Genomic DNA, 6,270 nt, shown 5'->3' with positions numbered 1-6,270 from the left:
ATTTTACCCTTTAGATTATCAATATTTCATCTCTTTGTATTTTTGAAAGTCACAATTTAAAATAATTAAATTTGAATCTCGCTAATAGAAAACAAAATAAGCTTACAATCTATTCATCAATTTCGGTTGGTTTTGTTACTTTAGTTCGGATAAAAATGATTAAAGGACTCAATATGGTTGATTAGGGATATGTATGATGGAGTAAAGACCCAAGTGAGGACGGTGGGTGGGAACTCGGACCATTTTCCGGTTATGATGGGGTTGCATCAGGAGTCGGCACTCAACCCTTTTTTATTTGCTCTGACGATGGAGGTACTGATGCGCCACATCCAAGGGGAGGTACCGCGGTGCATGCTATTTGCAGATGATATTGTATTGATTGACGAGACGCGAGACGGTGTGAACGCGCAATTAGAGGTATGGAGGCAGACCCTGTAATCTAAGGAGTCGTTTGGTAGGATGCATTAGAGAAAATAATGTATGCATTGGCTTTTGGTATTACTAACCCCTTATTTGGTGCACTTTTTCAACATATGTATTACTAACGCAAGTATTGGTTATACAACCTATTTGGTATTATTCTATGTATAATTAATACATAGCAAACCATGGTATTAGCAATACCAAGGCTATTAATGTAAGCATTAGCATTGTTAAAGACAATATTATCCTTAAAGTCCCTTAAAGCTAAAGAATATGGAGGGCATTTTTGTAAACAACTAATTTCTTAAAATTTATGCAATGTATTTTAATTTTTAATACACCGCACCAAACTGTGGACAAGAAATAATCTCTGCATAACTAATGTTTGTATTACTAACCCATGCATTACTAATCCCTACATTACCAATACACCTTATTCAGCATTAGTCTTCTACACCCTACCAAACAACCCCTGAAGGTTTCAAGTTGAGCAGGACCAAGACAGAATACTTGGAGTATAAATTCAGTGGCGAGACTCGAGGAGGGGAAGGGGAGGTGAGGCTAGACTCGCAGGTCATCCGTAGGAGAGGTAGTTTTAAGTACCTTAGGTCTATTATTCAGGGGGATGTGGAGATTGATAAAGATGTCACACATCATATTGGGGCGGGATGGATGAAATGGAGTCTCGCTTCTAGTATTTTGTGTGACAAGAAGGTGCCGATGAAACTTAAGAGTAAGTTCTACAGAGTGGTGGTCAGACCAACGATGTTGTATGGGGCTGAGTGTTGGCCAGTCAAGATCGCTCATGTCCAGAAGATGAAGGCATCAGAGATGAGGATGTTGAGATGGATGTGTGGGTACACCAAGTTAGATATAATCAGAAATGAGGTTATTCGCGGCAAGGTAGGTGTGGCCCCTACTGAGGACAAGATGCGGGAAGCGTGGCTTAGGTGGTTTGGTCATGTGAGGAGGAGGAGCACAGACGCCCCGGTGAGGAGGTGTTAGAGGTTGACATTGGAGGGCCTACGAAGAGGTAGAAGTAGGCAAAAGAAGAGGTGGGGAGAGGGGATTAGGCAAGACATGGCGCAGCTTCAGCTGACCAAGGACACGACCCTTGATAGGAAGTTATGGAGGTCGATGATTAGGGTAGTCGAGTAGGTAGTTTAGAGTGTTCGTAACAGTAGTATTAGCACGCTACCTCGCTTTATGTTGGTAGCAGATTTTTGTGACTAATCATTATTCTCTTTCATTGTTGATCACCTTACTATCTTGTTATTTTTATTCTGCTTTTATATAGCTTTTTAGTAATGTTCCTTCTGTCTATATTTTCATTAATGTGGTGCTTATGCTTTCCTGAGCCAATGGTCTATTGAAAATAATCTCTCTATCCTCACAAGGTAGGGGTAAGGTATGCGTACACACTACCCCCTCCCCCTCCCCCCAGAACCCACAGTGTGGGATAATACTGGATATGTTGTTGTTGTTGTACTCAATATGGTGGCTAAATAATCTTTCTCTCAAAACAAATGCAGCCGTGACATCACCTTGTTGTTTCCTCAATTTTTGCTTTTTCTTCTTCCAAGGGCAGCTCTAGGGTAAGAGGGGCTTTTGCATCTATACTCGTTTTTGGAGTCACAATTGAACCTACACCCACTTTGCAAAAATATTTGCAAGCGTATCCACTTTACTATCAACTTCAGACTTATCGGGTCCAAAGTTAAAAAAATAGTCTGAAGTGAAAAAATTGCACTTCAGATGCACTTAAAGCCAAATAGGTCTGAAGTGCAGCCAATAGTTTCATGCACTTAATGCCAACAAGTCTGAAGTGAAAAATCGCACTTCACATGCACTTAAGGCTAAAAGGTCTGAAGTGCAATAAATATTTTCCTACACTTAAGGCCAATAAGCCTGAAGTGCAAATTTCTCAGAAACAGAAATTTGTTCTTCGAATTTTAACACTCCAATATATGATTTAATGCCTAAATATACTCCAAATGAGCTCAAATTTGAAATATAACCTCCAAATATCATCAAGAACAAACCTCAATCATCAATTGTCAAAATAACTTAAATTTAACAGCCCATTTTGCAACTAAAAAAAAAGAAGACAAAGAAATCCTAAGCAATAGTAAAAAAAAATGCCACAATAGCCCACTGTAAAATATCATAAACTACCTTAAAATATGTTTACAAACATTATATAAAATCACTGTCACCTGAAGAAGAAGAAGGAGGAGCAAGAGGAGGAGAAAAAGCCTAAAGTTGTTTAAAAAGTAGGCACAAGTTAAAAAAAATTAAAAAGTGGGTACATATTAAATAGGGGCGACCAAATAAGGCACCAGTGCAATTTCAAGTGAGAAGCCCTTGCCTTAGCCCCCCAAATATATATACTCCATAATTTATATTTATATAATATTTAATAAAAGGTTTCAAATTTTAATAATTTTTAAAACTTGGTAGAGGTAGAATTGAATGAGTTGAAAGGATAAAGATAGCCTCTAGAGAGAGAACCTCTATCTTCTCACTACAATCTTAACTATGAACAATCCAAAAACCTCTAACTTCATTCCTCCTAAGCCTCCTGACATTGATCAAATGCAATGCTCAACAACTCCTACGCCTTCAAACCAAAGTTTCAAGGACAGACTAATTGATGGGATTCAAGATGGGGAGATCCATATGATCATTGATTCACATAACCAGTCTCATCTACCACCTTCCAATGGTCTTGCAAATACAATACCCTACTCAAATGATGATCATCTAATTCATCTATCTCCGGAAGACCTACATCGCATTTACTCTTCATGAAAATTCTCTACGATCGTAAAACTACAAGGAATGAGAATCCAACATCAATTAATCAAAAAGAAAATTCAAGATTTGTGGAAACTAAAAGAAAATTTTTCACTCATAGATCTAGGATCTGATTATTTTATTACAAAGTTAGCAATGAAGATAGCATGCTAAAAGTCCTTCATCAAGGTCCTTGGTTCATCTTTGGACATTTCATATCTGTCCAAAAATGGGTACCAAACTTTATTGCCTCAAAAGCCAAGATCTCACTAGCTGTATTTGGATACGTTTACCACAATTGCCAACTGAATTTTATGATGGCCATCACAAAAGTTGGAAACAAGATTGGTAAACTTTTAAAAATTGATGCATGCACCTCTTCTACCCTAAGGGGTCGTTATGCTAGATTATGTATTGAAGTTCCACTGGAGGTTCCGATCACACCATTTGTTTACATTGGACCACACAAACAAGAAATTCATTATGAAGGTGTCAATTTCCTATGCAAGTTTGTGGTAGACTAGGGCATTCAATGGCCTCATGCAATTACACGATACAAAGAAGCAAACCTTCCACTTCAAAAGGAGACAATGTCACCAGCCAATCTAAGGCTTTAGACACTACAAGTCATGACATGCAAAAGGGATCTCCTCTGTCCAAAGAAGATGTCTGGCACACTGTTTCTTTCCCCAAGAAGAAGAAGACTATATACAAGCCAAAATCACAACAAGCCAATAATGGTAAGACAATGGTCCATTTACTTCACATCCCAGGTAAGTCCTCCCTTCCCCCTCTATCTAGAAATATTAATCTCAACGGGAACACTCCTACTGCTTTTTTACTTACTAATAATACTAATCAAAATGTTAGTACAATTGATACAAATAACTCCTTTGATGCATTGGACAATCCGCCTGCTACCACCAATGAATTCACAAGGAGTCTAGGAAATAACGACAACCCCTGCATGGCAATTGACGTGGCTGTCAATGAGCCAATAAACGTCCACTTGGTAGACCCCAAAATCACCCAATTAAATCACATGCAAATCCATAATTACTCCTCTACTACTAATGATGCCCTAAACCATCTTAAATCTATGTGTATGTCACACACAACCACCTCCAATTCCTCTAATATAACACACCCCACCACTAATGCTATATTACCTAGCTACATGGGCGTTAATTCCCCATCTTCAATACCCAACCACGTGGCCAAAGAACTTCCCTCCCAATCCCAAATGGCCAATGAACAACACCACGTTTCCCTAACAAAATCTAAGCAAAATCTCTCTAACACCACTGCCTCACGTAACCTAGCAGATATCAATATAAATATCAACATTGCCTGTCCATCCATCTCGACTACTCACAGCAAAAACCTAGACCTATACTCTCATAACACTCATATAAACCCTACCCTTCCTCTTGACAATGACAAGGATCCAATCACTCAAAGAAGACGTTATCGTCTGGTGCAAATACTACGACACCAAAGAGCCCTAAACATGTCCAACCCACCTCTTCCCCAAAATCAAGCATCAAGCAACCAGATCTTCTTCATACAACCACCACTACCACAGGATCATCAACCCCTTTCGTGGGTGGAGCAAGCCCTCATGGGCCATGCAATAATGTTCAACATGATTCTCAATGGTCAAGAAACAATCATAGTTCTACAAAACTCTCATTTCCTAGCTCAACTAGTTTCGGAGGGAATGAATGTGGCCATGAACAATTATTTCAACCATGTGTGGATGAACAACATCCTCCACCCACTAGCCCCCTCCCTAAACCTCAGTCAAGCCTAAGCCATGAGGAATCAATGGAGTCTCCCACCCCACTTCAATCCCATCCAGTCCTAACAAGTCCCAGTAGATCTCCCATTCTTCCCTCCAGGGGAGATCAACAACATGAACCCCATCTTCATCCCCTGGACGACTCCCTTCGACACAGTAGCTCCACAAAACAACCAACAACAACCCCATGCACCACCCCCACAACATGCACAACCCCCACCCCCACAGCCACCTCTTGCACAACCCTAGATCCCTCCAATAAACCCTCGGGTTCAGGCCCCTCTCAATGTACTAGAACCAGAAAATGTAGAGATGGAGGATGAGGAAGAAGTAAATCTACTGGGATCCGGTCCAGTCCTAGAATTTTCAAGAATCAACGAGGTAAAAGTCTACCTCTTCAGGGATCAAAGAGAAAAAAGGTATGTTCTAAGCTGCCCAACAGCACTACACAACGGGAACACTCCTACTCTATCTAGAAATATTAATCTCAACGGGAACACTCCTACTCCTTTTTTACTTACTAATAATACTAATCAAAATGTTAGTACAATTGATACAAACAACTCCTTTGATGCATTGGACAATCCGCCTGCTACCACCAATGAATTCACAAGGAGTCTAGGAAATAACGACAACCCCTGTATGGCAATTGACGTGGTTGTCAATGAGCCAATAAACGTCCACTTGGTAGACCCCAAAATCACCCAATTAAATCACATGCAAATCCATAATTACTCCTCTACTACTAATGATGCCCTAAACCATCTTAAATCTATGCGTATGTCACACACAACCACCTCCAATTCCTCTAATATAACACACCCCACCACTAATGCTATATTACCTAGCTACATGGGCGTTAATTCCCCATCTTCAATACCCAACCACGTGGCCAAAGAACTTCCCTCCCAATCCCAAATGGCCAATGAACAACACCACGTTTCCCTAACACCACTGCCTCACGTAACCTAGCAGATATCAATATAAATATCAACACTGCCTGTCCATCCATCTCGACTACTCACAGCAAAAACCTAGACCTATACTCTCATAACACTCATATAAACCCCACCCTTCCTCTTGACAATGCCAAGGATCCAATCACTCAAAGAAGACGTTATCGTCTGGTGCAAATACTACGACACCGAAGAGCCCTAAACATGTCCAACCCACCTCTTCCCCAAAATCAAGCATCAAGCAACCAGATCTTCTTCATACAACCACCACTACCACAGGATCATCAACCCCTT

This window comes from Nicotiana attenuata, chromosome 5 (genome assembly GCF_001879085.1).
Source record: "Nicotiana attenuata strain UT chromosome 5, NIATTr2, whole genome shotgun sequence".
Classification (NCBI taxonomy): Eukaryota; Viridiplantae; Streptophyta; class Magnoliopsida; order Solanales; family Solanaceae; genus Nicotiana; species Nicotiana attenuata.
The sequence above is the reverse complement of the archived record's forward strand: the minus strand, read 5'-3'. Positions refer to the sequence as shown.